The sequence below is a fragment of the Podarcis gaigeae genome (assembly GCF_964106915.1).
Source record: "Podarcis gaigeae genome assembly, chromosome: 6".
NCBI lineage: Eukaryota > Metazoa > Chordata > Lepidosauria > Squamata > Lacertidae > Podarcis > Podarcis gaigeae.
Genome location: NC_139682.1, coordinates 10,171,889 through 10,184,409, shown reverse-complemented (window position 1 = coordinate 10,184,409; position 12,521 = coordinate 10,171,889). Strand labels below are relative to the sequence as shown.

The window sequence follows — 12,521 nt, the reverse complement described above, 5'->3', positions numbered from 1 at the left end:
GGATCAGTATGTGAAGAGGAGAGGGTTAATCTTTCCCTTTCCCTTCTTCCAGTTCCCACCTGCCTGAAAATTCACCCTTCCTTCTTGGCAGTTAGGCTAAAGTGACGTCCACACAATGCATTCAAAGCACAAATCTCCCCTCCCAAATCCTGGGAACTGTGGTTTAAGGGTGCCAGGAATTGTAGTTCTGCAAGGGGTCGACTCTAGTTCCCAGGATCCTTTAGGGGAAGTCATTTGCTTTAAATGTGCTTTAAACGTATGGTGTGGTCGTACATTCTTCTGTTTGCTTCCTGAAAGGACTAGCTAGCAGGAGATGGGAAGGACCTTTGACTGAAACTGTGCTGCCCATTAGCCACCACTTAGCTAGTAGTTGAAGGAAACAGGAGATATTCCGGATTGGTAGCATTGGAGGAGCAAAGGTCATGAGCAAAGGTCATGTTGGAATGTGAGGGCAAAAAGAGACAAGGGGAAGGTAGTTAAACGCCTACCAAGACACCTTAAGGCAGTACATAGATAGGTTCTGTGGTGCAAATGAGGACAAATACCTGCTAAAGCAAGGGTATAGATTTCTGTTTTGGAACGTATCAGCAAACTGAGAAGTGTCTCCCTTAGAAATGGCAAAGTACCGCCCCGCTTACTCTGTTTTGCCTGATGCATATTCCATTCTATAAACCGAGATAACAGGATCGTATAATCAATGGCAGGGAAACAAATTATCCCTGGAAATGAATTGCAATGATATCCTCATAAATTTGCAACCACTCCTGAGTGATGACGGGTCAGTGCCCCCCCATTTTATATAATGACCATGCAAATAAAGAGGATTTATTTATGAGTTCTGAGTCCAAGGCAAATAATGAGGTCCTTAATTGAGTTGCCCTTTGTCTTAAGCATAATTTATAAGAATGGTGTCTGATAGGTGCAGTAAGTTACTTCTAGGGTGGGGGTGGGGTGGGGGCAAGCCAGGATGTTTTGTCTTGCTAACCATCTAAGCCCAAATGGACCTTTCCTAGTCGAAAATGCAAAAATGCAAAGTTTTTCTAAAATCCGTTCTGTGCCAACGCCAATGCTTGCAGAAAACAATGCATAATGGAAGTTGTAGCTGTTTTCTCTTTCGATTAAGGCCAGAGCCTAACACTACATCCAACGGAGTTGTCTCATTTGTGCAAGGATTTCCACTTGCTCTAGGTAAAGGTAAAGGGACCCCTGACCATTAGGTCCAGTCGTGGCCGACTCTGGGGTTGCGGCACTCATCTCACTTTATTGGCTGAGGGAGCCGGAGTACAGCTTCCTGGTCATGTGGCCAGCATGACTAAGCCGCTTCTGGCAAAGCAGACCTTCTGATCGGCAAGTCCTCGGCTCTGTGGTTTAACCCACAGCACCACCCGCATCCTCTTACCTTACCTACTTGCCCCCAAAATACCATTTTGGGAGTTTCCTAACTCTCTGGAGCATTGTGTGTGTGTGTGTGTGTGTGTCAGTCAATTTTTGAGGGAGCGCGAACCAGGTCCCCCCATGTAGGTGCCCCAGTGTGGCCCAGACCGGTCCTCCTCTCTGCCTGCTAAGGGCCACATCAACCAGCTGGGCTCTGCTCTGCTCAGGCTGCCAGGGGGCTCAGTGCAGCTCTACTTTGCTCTGGTGGGGTCACTCCAGCGGCAACCAACACTACACTGTTGCCCCCCAACTGACTGTCAGGGACTATGCTGAGGAGGGCTGCACTGAGGAGGAATGGTGGGAGCCACTCCGTCCCCCTGATCCTGAATCTTCCCAGGAGCAGGAGGACAGTATAGATTTGGAACAGTGGTTTGCAGAGGGGCACAGTTCAGAAGGCAGTAGCTGGGAAATACTGCATGGGGAACAGCTAGGAGAAGAAACACTGGGGGAGAGAGAGAGCTAACAGTTTCATAGTCTCTGGAAAGCATTCGCCCCTTTCTCCAAAGATACGGAGAAAGTGTTAGAACAGAAAGCGCAGAGGGTACAAGCTGAGATTACAAGATGTTGGAGTGATGTAGGGACAGAAGGGGGAACTGAGCCTTAATTGGGAACACCGCCATTTCTAGGGAGACGTGTTCTTTTCTCTCTCACTGTGATTATTAAAGAATCTAATTGGTAAGACGGTACCTTCATTTGATCTTCTCATTTACTGCCATGGGGGAGAAAGCTGATCCTCCAAAGCCTGACCCCCTCCTTGACTCCCCATCCCCATGCAGAGTACGTCCTATCCACATGCCCCCACTACTACACCAATGGGACACAGCTCAAACATCCTCCACCATCCTGAGAAAACCCCCTCATCTCGATGTTATTTTATCCTTCGGTAGGTTTATAAAAAGGAAAAACACACAACAAAAAATAAATTTTAGAAAGGGGCAAGATTAAACGTGGATGTCTTTTTTAAAAGAAAAAAATCAAGACTCCTTGCACTTTGCTCCGCTCCCCTTTTCTTTCCACCCAGGGCAAGCCCGGCCCTCTGCCTGCCCCTCAGAGCTGGTGAGTCATCTGGGGCTGAGCCTCAGTGGTGATGTCCTCTCCAGCAGCTGCTACGAGCTGCCCAAGGGAGGAGGCTGGCAGTAGCGGCCACGGAGAGGCAATGGGGTGCTATCTTGCAGCCACCATCGCCCCTGCCATCGCTCAAGACAAACGCCAGCTCATCTTCCTCACTGAGTTTGGCAGCACCGGCAGGGAAAATAGGGATATTCTGGGATCAGATCAGAAGCTAGGGTGGCATTTGTAATTCCAGGACAGCACCCTGGAAAATCTGGACACTTGGAGGGTATGAGTACTGTACATTCTTAGAACAAAGACGGTCCATCACCATCTAAACTATCATTCGCTATACAGTGGTACCTCGGGTTAAGAATTTAATTTGTTCTGGACGTCCGTTCTTAACCTGAAACTGTTCTTAACCTGAAGCACCACTTTAGCTAATGGGGCCTCCCGGTGCTGCCACGCCGCCGGAGCACAATTTCTGTTCTCATCCTGAATCAAAGTTCTTAACCCGAGGTACTATTTCTGGGTTAGCGTAGTCTGTAACCTGAAGCGTATGTAACCCAAGGTACCACTGTATTTCCAAAGTGGCAGAAAAGCCCTCTCTCCTTTAGTCTTCCTGCACATTTTCCCCAGAGCCGTAGGTGCCAACTTTCTGGGGCCCTGGGGGGCACCCACAAAATTCCCCATGAAGGGGCCAGGCACTAACAAATTTCAGTGCCAGGGCCATTCACACTGCATGGCACCCACGGCCCTGGGCAGTCATGGTCGCGGGGCCAAGCTGGCCCAGGGCTGAGTGTCAGCATGCAAAATGGGTCCTTAAGTCCTTAACCACAAGCTCTGGCTCAGATTAAGTCCTCCATGCCTCGGAACGGCTGTGCAAGTCTCTGTACGCCAAGTGAGCTGTATCGAAACGTGTGCACATGCATTGTGGTGTGTCTTGCATGTAGTGACAGCTCAGGAAGAAATGGTTCCTGGCTATGCCACCATCCATGCCCTACCGCAGGTTGCCTGGAGGGCAGAGGCGACTGAGGTGTGGCTTAATCAAATGAACACAGAACTGCGAGTTCCAGTTTTGACACACGATCCTTTCGCTGCCCTGGACAAATAAAGGGTGCATTTTTTATTTACAAGCTCCTTAGGCTTGCCAACTGACCAGAAAGAAAGAAAAAAAAATCAAAATACCAGCCCAGCTAGTTCTTTTACTTTTATCTGAAACTTCCTGTGCAGGGGAAATAATCTCTCCCCACTCCATAGAGACAAACTTTTGCCGCTGCACACATTGGCAAATCATGCTGCTTTATGGGGACAGCTGGCACAGTCTGGTTTTAAGGTGGGCAAATATCTGCTCCACCTCTGAAATCACCCCTAATGTTGCATGGTCCACAGGGCCAGACCCTCCAAGTGTCCCGATTTTCCAGGGACAGTCCCAGAATTACAGAAGCTGTCCTGGTTTCTGATTTGACCCTGGAGTGTCCCAGTTTTCCTCCCCCCCCCCCGACTTCCTCCCATGTCTCGCAGAGCAATTAAAAGTGGGGTGGATGTAGATGTAAAAAAACGGAGTTCTGTTTATATGGAAAATAAAAGCCTTATGCCAAATGAAGGAAATGGTGAAGCCCTTCCAATAATTTTGGAGGAAAAGGTCACCAAACCACTTTAAATTCTTTAATTGCAACGTTGCAGTAGCCAGCCATTTCTTAGAAAATGTGGGGAGTTAATTTTTCAATGGAGCTTGCTACCAGGTAACTGGGTGAAGACTGTGAAGCCTTATACTGCAATCCTAAGCATTTTTACTCAGCACTAAGTCCCTCTGTGGGATGCGGGTGGCGCTTTGGGTTAAATCACAGAGCCTAGGACTTGCTGATCAGAAGGTCGGTGGTTCGAATCCCCACGACGGGGTGAGCTCCCGTTGCTCAGTCCCTGCTCCTGCCCACCTAGCAGTTCGAAAACATGCCAAAGTGCAAGTAGATAAATAGGTACCACTCCGGCGGGAAGGTAAACGGCATTTCCGTGCGTTGCTCTGGTTTGCCAGAAGCAGCTTAATCATGCTGGCCACATGACCCGGAAGCTGTACACCGGCTCCCTCGGCCAATAAAGCGAGATGAGCGCCACAACCCCAGAGTCGGTCATGACTGGACCTAATGGTCTGGGGTCCCTTTACCTTTAAGTGCCACTGAGTTCAATAGGATTTACTCCCTGGTTTGTTCCTGATCATTCTCACAGTCTCTATTATTATTATTATTATTATTATTATTATTATTATTATTATTATTATTATTATTTATTATTTATTATTAATTATTATTAACAATTATTATTTATTTATTTGTTTATTATTATTATTATTATTATTATTATTATTTCCCTGGAAGGGACTCAAGGCAACTTACAGCTAAAATCTTACTTCATTCCATTTATCTGTGGAAGGCGTTGTACACAACCCTGTGAGGTAGGTTCAGCGGAGAGGTTGCAATTGGCTCAAGGTCTCCCTATTTTCATCTGAGAAATGTTGGAAAGTCTGCATATTTTTAAACATGGACTGTGTGAATAGCATGGGGATATTCTGAGCTCTTCCTTATCTTTCTGGCTGTTTTTTGAGGGTTGGGGGAATGGGCAAGTAAGTATTTCACCTAGTGGCTCTGTAGGAGCTATTAATAATGCCCCCCCTTTCTTTTCATTTTGCATGCTTTAATTTGTTCATTATACTTTTATTGGGATGTTACTGCATGGCAAACATGTCTGCCTTCTATTTTAACCTGACCTGATTTGGAACCCACATGTATAGCACATTATTGCTCCTCTTACATAAACCAACTGAGATTTTGTGCAGAAAGGGGAAAAGCAAGTTCAAAAAAGGTTACACTGCCTGATAGGACTGTTCTTGCGCAAAACACCCAACAGGGTTCAATGTTCACAACCACCTTTAATCGACAATAAGGACATGGACTGTAGAGGAAGAGTAACAGTGGAAGAAGACCAGTAATAATGGCTTTTTAAACAGGAAAGTCGCAGGCTTGCCAAAGCAACCTGGCTCTGTGACTATGCAAATGAAGAAGCTGCAACCGCAAGTGATTCTGGTTTAGCAGGATCCAGAGCTGAGGCTGAATACATATCAAGGCCTTCTTCCCACTGGGGTATGTGAACCACTTTCACACTGTGCCATCTCAGGGACACTATGGTATAGGTGTGACTCACACGGACAGGACCAGCTTCTTACTTGCCTGGTTGTTCTAGCCAGATGATAACAGGAGACAGAGACCATCCATGTCAGTTGTTCACTGCATTGGTTAGAGTCTTGGACTAGGACCTGGGAGACCAGGGTTCAAACCCATCCTCAGCCGTGAAGCTCAGGGGGTAGAATCATAGAATTGTAGAGTTGTTAGGGACCCTGAGGGTCATCCAGTCCAACTGCCTGCAATGCAGGAAATGAAAGCATGCCTGACAGACAGCCATCCACCCTTTGCTTGAAGACCTCCAAGGAAGGGGAGTCCAAGGTAGTCGAACAGCTCTTATCTCCAGAAAGTTCTCCCTGATGTTTAGTGTTGAGTGGCCTAGCTCTCTGCCTAACCTACCTCACAGGGTTGTTGTGAGGATGGGAAAGGGGAGACCCGCGTATTGCACATGGAGGACATAAAGAAGAAGAAGAGTTTGGATTTGATATCCCGCTCTATCACTCCCCTTCAGGAGTCTCAAAGCGACTAACATTCTCCTTTCCCTTCCTCCCCCACAACAAACACTCTGTGAGGTGAGTGAGGCTGAGAGACTTCAGAGAAGTGTGACTAGCCCAAGGTCACCCAGCAGCTGCATGTGGAGGAGCGGAGACTCGAACCCAGTTCACCAGATTACGAGTCTACCGCTCCTAACCACTACACTAAATGCAATAATAAATAAAATGAACACCGCAGCAGTGTGGGATCACACCCCGGGGCATCAATGTTTACCCTGCTGGGTTTGTTTTTGTGAACGGGGCAGTAGTGCCTGCCCAGTCTGTAGCTGTTTGAAAGACTTGCACAAATGTAGACACATCCTCATTCTCAAATTGTCTACAATCTGCATTTCTAGCAAGGCAATCAGAATTATTTGCTGCTTCGAGCTTCCCTAGTGTACTGGAAAACATTCAGCACTCCCTGGCACCAATACAACACAGTTTGGCACACTGAGGACTAGTGGCATTTCTGAATGTTGCACAGTTATTATTATTTTTTAAAAAGATACTGTTACTTGAAAAACTACCCCCCCCCAAATCCTGTGCTAGTTGATACTTCTCATTTTAGCGCTACAGCATTACAATATTTGGAAGCAAGTTTAATTAGCTGCACATGTAACTTTTGATAAATAAATAAGTCCTGCTTGGAGGTCAGGGTTTTTTGAATGTTAATCTTAATCATTCCCCCCCCCGTCAATCTTAAATTCAGTTCTTCTGATTAAAAAAGCCCCAAAAACTCTCATGAGAACTCACCAGCATTTTAGTGGGAATTTCTCCCAATAAGACATTTGTGTACGTAGTTTTGACTGATACACACATTTCTGCAAGCATTTTGTAGTGCCTTTGTATGTTATTTTCATCAATATGTTCATGGCGATGCACATCCCCCCCCACCAAAGCCATACATTTTGGCAAACACTGTTTGCAAAATTGGGATAAGTGCGAAATTCGAAGGGTGGTTGTGTTTCGGTTGCAGGAGGTGAGAATTTGACAGATTCATCTTTAAATGCCAATGGAATTGCATCTCTCCGCTGCCCAATTCCTATACCTACCGGTGTTTTGTTGGCGCTGACACTATTTGTGAAGAGGACGGGCAAAGGAGGTTAATGGCATGTGGCTTGCTTTGTGTGTTAGCTGCCTCACTGCAGATGGCTAGCTGGCTGCAACACCATCGCGGAGGCAGTTGATCAAGGCAGCTTGCACCAACTAGTCACCCAGCAGGTAGAGCAGAGTCTACCGGCCTCATTTTGTGGGTCCCCACCCAGTGCATTTTCTCTTTCTCGGCACTGCCTATAGCGCTAGGGCAACCCTTTTGCCTTAACGATATCCAGGCAGGCAAGATGGAGAGAGAAAGCTGCAGGGCCAGTCTCAGAGCCAGAGTAAGCAACAAGAGCCACCGCCTCCTCATCCCAAAAACTCATGCTCACTCGCAATGTGGCAGGACCGGTTGCTTCTGAAACCAAGCCCTGATGAAGCCAAAGAGATGGACAGGGTGGGTCACAGAATCATAGAATGGCAGAGTTCTGGGCACTACAGTTCAAGAAGGACACTGACAAACTGGAACGTGTCCAGAGGAGGGCAACCAAAATGGTCAAAGGCCTGGAAACGATACCTTATGAGGAACGGCTAAGGGAGCTGGGCATGTTTAGCCTGGAGAAGAGGAGGTTAAGGGGTGATATGATAGCCATGTTCAAATATATAAAAGGATGTCACATAGAGGAGGGAGAAAGGTTGTTTCCTGCTGCTCCAGAGAAGCGGACACGGAGCAATGGATCCAAACTACAAGAAAGAAGATTCCACCTAAACATTAGGAAGAACTTCCTGACAGTAAGAGCTGTTTGACAGTGGAATTTGCTGCCAAGGAGTGTGGTGGAGTCTCCTTCTTTGGAGGACTTTAAGCAGAGGCTTGACAACCATATGTCAGGAGTGCTCTGATGGTGTTTCCTGCTTGGCAGGGGGTTGGACTCGATGGCCCTTGTGGTCTCTTCCAACTCTATGATTCTATGATTCTAGAGTTGGAAGGGACCAACCACAAGTCCAATCACCTGCAATGCAGGAATCTTTCGCCCGATGTGGGGCTCAAACCCACGACCCCAAGAGAATCTTGCTCTACCAACTGAGCTATCACCCCAGGATCTAAACTTGGCGATCACAGAAAATGAGTGGAAAGGGACAGAATTAAGGAGAGGGCAAAATAGCCTGCCTTGGGGGGGGGGGGAGCTTGTGTCAATTCTTAAATTCATTTATTATATTTATACCCCACCTTTCCCCCCCCCCCGGAGTATCAGCAGGTGTACAAGATTCACCCCTTCTCATGAGGAACGACCCTGTGAGGTGGTTTCGGCTGGGGAAGGAGGGCGACTGGCCCTAGGTCACCCAGCCAGCTTTGTGGCTGAATGGGGATTTGAACCCTGGTCTCCCAGGCCCTAGTTCAACATTCTAACCACTACACCCCACTACCTCTGCACCACCTTCCTCAAAACAATGGCATGGTTTCACTGTCGTGACCATGGCAGCTAAATGGTATAAAGTCAGGCTCTGAAAATGAGTTGCTACTGGGTGTGTGTGTCTTTAGCTCCAATATGGAGCCTGCACTTTATGTGTGGATGGTTTGGTTGGCTAGGTAAAAGGTAAAGGTAAAGGGACCCCTGACCATTAGGTCCAGTCGTGGCCGACTCTGGGGTTGCGGCACTCAACTCGCTCTATAGGCCGAGGTCATGTGGCCAGCATGACTAAGCCACTTCTGGCGAACCAGAGCAGCGCACGGAAATGCCGTTTACCTTCCTGCCAGAGAGCTACTTATTTATCTACTTGCACTGGTATGCTTTCGAACTGCTAGGTGGGCAGGAGCAGGGACCGAGCAATGGGAGCTCACCCCGTAGCGGGGATTCGAACCGCTGACCTTCTGATCGGCAAGCCCTAGGCTCTGTGGTTTAACTCACAGTGCTACATCCACTAAAAAGGCCCTTGGGTAGCAGAGCAGGAAAGAGCCTTGCTTGAATTCTTGGAGAGCTGCTGACTGTCAGTGTAGACAGAACTGGGCTAGATGGACCAGTGGTCTGACTTAGAGCCATAGAATAAAGTGGGAAGGGACTCTGAGAGTCATCTAGTCCAACCCTGTGCAATGCAGGAATCCTCCCCCCCCCATAATTTTTATTAAATTTTCTATTTTACATTTTAGAATATTCATTTAAACAACCTTAAAATATCACTGACTTCCCTTCTTCTCTTTCCATGGTTCATTTTACAAGACATAAATCCCTGCATATTTTATATAAACTAAGCCATTCATAATTCCATTATTACATCCATCCAAAACTTATTTACACTGTTAAATTTATCTTAATGCTGCCCACGTTTTCAAATAAACACAGCTCTCTTCCAAATATATCCAAGAAATATCTTCTTTAAACTTACGTTCTTCTTGTTCTCTTATTCTACATGTTAGCAGGAATCCTTTTTTAAAAAACATATTTTTTTAAAAAAGCAATGCAAGATTCCTGCCCAGTCATCAATGGCTGGGCTCGAACCACCAGCCTTCTGGCTAGCAACCAGAGGCGCTGACCCATTGCACCACCTAAGGCAGCTTCAGATGCTTGGCATATCCTGACTGGCAGAAGACTCATGCCCTTCTGCCCATGAATGAAGTTTCAGCTGACTGGGGACGCGGCTATTTCTGCACAGAACGAAATAGGTTGCAAGGAACAGCCTCTGCCGGTATGGATTTGCAACAATCCTGTTCATTACAGCTTTGGATTATGATATCGAGCACACAGGTTAGCTGACATGCCAAAGTCAGAATTTTATAGAGAGGTCTTCTCCTCTCTCCATGGAGATGCTAAGAATTGAACCTGAGACCTTCTGCACTCAAAGCAAGGGCCCTACCACTGATCTACAACCTTTCCACATAGGAAGCTGCCTTATATCAAATCAGTCCGTTGGTCCGTGTAGTGCAATATGGTCTACAGTGCCAGTGTTTCTCAAACTTGGGTCTCCAGCTGTTGTTGGACTACAACTCCCATCATCCATAGCTAGCAGGACCAGCGGTCAGGGATGATAGGAGTTGTAGTCCAACAAAATCTGGGGACCCAAGTTTGAGAAACACTCGTTTACACTGAATGGCAACACCTGCCCAGGTATCTTTCCCGGCTCTACCTGAAGATACCTGGGGCAGAACCTGGGACCTTTGGAAAGCAAAATATGCATTTCACCAGTGAGCTATAACCCCTCCCGCGGTTTTTTTTAAAAAAGCAGGTGCTTTGAGTGTGATAAATGCATATTCCCCAAGAGCTCAGCACTCAAGAAACCCTTACTCCCTGCCACATGTTAGCTGAGCTATAGAAACTCTGAGATCTAAAAATTAAATCAGAATTGATTTTGACTGAAACAGATTGTTCATGTTAATCCTTGAACACTTTATCCTTTGGGCAGAAAGGGATTTTTTTTTGCTATTAGTTGGTTATTTGGTCATCAATGAAGCTCCCAAGTTCAGAGGCAGTATACCTTTGTTGCTGGGACAGAGGAATAATGAGAGAGGGACAGTTGCCTTTGAGCACTATTGTGGGCTTCTTGGAAGCCTCTGGCTGACTGACAACTCTATGAAAAAGCACGCAAGAGGGGATGGACTCTTGGTTTCATGCAAGGCTCGTTCCATCACACCCGTACTTTGCCTTGTTTACAGACACACAGTGTACGATGTGCAGTATTGTTTTCAATGCTGACTTCCACTCATCTTTTGTATCCATTTCCCAGCAGAATGAGAAAACCAGTAAGCAGTTCGGTGCCAGATCGCCTTAAAAGGGGCAAGATCGCCTTAACACGATCAGGAAAAATCTGTGCTCCAAACATATGCAAGAAATAAGAAAGGAAGAAATCACCTTGCAGGGGCAGATTGACCCACCTAGACCACTATCCTGTTTCCAACGGTGGACAGCCGGACAGACAGATGATAACATTGTGCAAGAACAGATAGACAAAACCAATGAGCAACGTCGGATACCAGCAGATTTCGAATATCTCTCGAACCCCTACAAAACCACTAGGACAAATCTAGCATATATTGACCATCCAAGCAGTTAACGAAACCAACATTTCATTTTTAAGGGCCTGTGCCTTGTGGAACACGCATTAGCCTCAGTTCCTGGATCCGTTTGCATTACATGGGCACAATGCCAGCATCGGTTCTGGTCGTCACCCCCCAAGCCATATGCTATGCTAGCAAGGGAAGTCACTAGATAAAACCCATCTCTCAAGTGCAATAGCAAATACTCACATCAGACCGGAGCTTCTCTTCATCCGTCTTCTCTCTCTTTCTCCCCCTCCCACCTTGATACCTGTGACTTTGTCGCTCTATCTAGTCATGATGACAGAGAAACAAAAAGAGAGGTTGTGAACATGGCAGAGATAGGAGAGAGCAATGTGGGTAAATTTGCACAGACAATAAGACACTTTTTTTTTTCCTTTTTGCATTTCGGTCAAACTTGCTGTACAGGTTTGCGTTTCTTTAACCCAGCAGCAGAAAGGAGGTTCGCTGGTACTGAAGCTGCTAAACAGGTTCTGCTATAACACAAAGAAGTGGCCACACAGGTTTGCCACCAACTCCACATAGAGATTTGATTGTTTTCCCATAATTACAGCTCGGTCTAGTTGGTCAAAGTCAGTCAATCACAGGAACAAAACAGCTCCCTCCCCCAATAAGGCATCTACTATTAAGATGGGAAAATTTTCGTTTCCTTTTACAGAATTGCAGCTTCCACAGGTGGCGGGTGGGGAACAAAAAAACCCCCCAAACATGCCTAACCACTCAGGTTGGCTCTTAATTTCTCACGTCTCGTCAGCTCGCCTACAAGGGAGGGTCGTTGCGTGTTTAGTTTGACATTTGATCTTCTATTGCTGAGAACAGATTCCATGCTATTGTTCTTTGGGCAGCTACAAATCGGAGGACATTAAAATTCTCAAGCAAACATTTCCTCATTTGGGGAAAGAAAAGGGACTGATGTTGATCATGCTGATTCAGAAGGAGGGAAGTTTACTGTGTGTGTATGTTGTTGTTGTTTTTTTAAGAACAGTTTGCCTCAACACTTCCAAATTGAATTTGAGTATTGAAAGTTTGCCACATTCTGAAGTGATACCAAACGTGGCTGTGGCAGAAAGGATTCCAGTTGTCATCGTTTCTGTTCCCTCCATCTCTCAGGGCTTTTCTTCTTCTCTAATGCAGATCCTGCTGTTTCTGGTGTACCAGCAGCAAGTAGTGACTGCTCCTCTGAGTTTGAATCTGGGCCCCTCAGATGTTGTTGGACTCCAAATCCCATCAGCCCCATCCGGTATG

The 12,521-nt window shown here is 46.4% G+C and overlaps 1 protein-coding gene across 1 annotated transcript in view; it reads right to left on the bottom strand.

Moving 5' to 3' along the window:
- Positions 1-11,645, bottom strand: part of RBBP8NL (RBBP8 N-terminal like) — a 37,386-nt gene extending 25,741 nt beyond the window's left edge. Inside the window, exon 1 of the mRNA XM_083744328.1 lies at positions 11,466-11,645. The gene's annotated coding sequence lies outside the window, so the exon portion shown is untranslated. The remainder of the gene's footprint in view (positions 1-11,465) is intronic.
- Between the last annotated feature and the right edge of the window lie 876 nt (positions 11,646-12,521).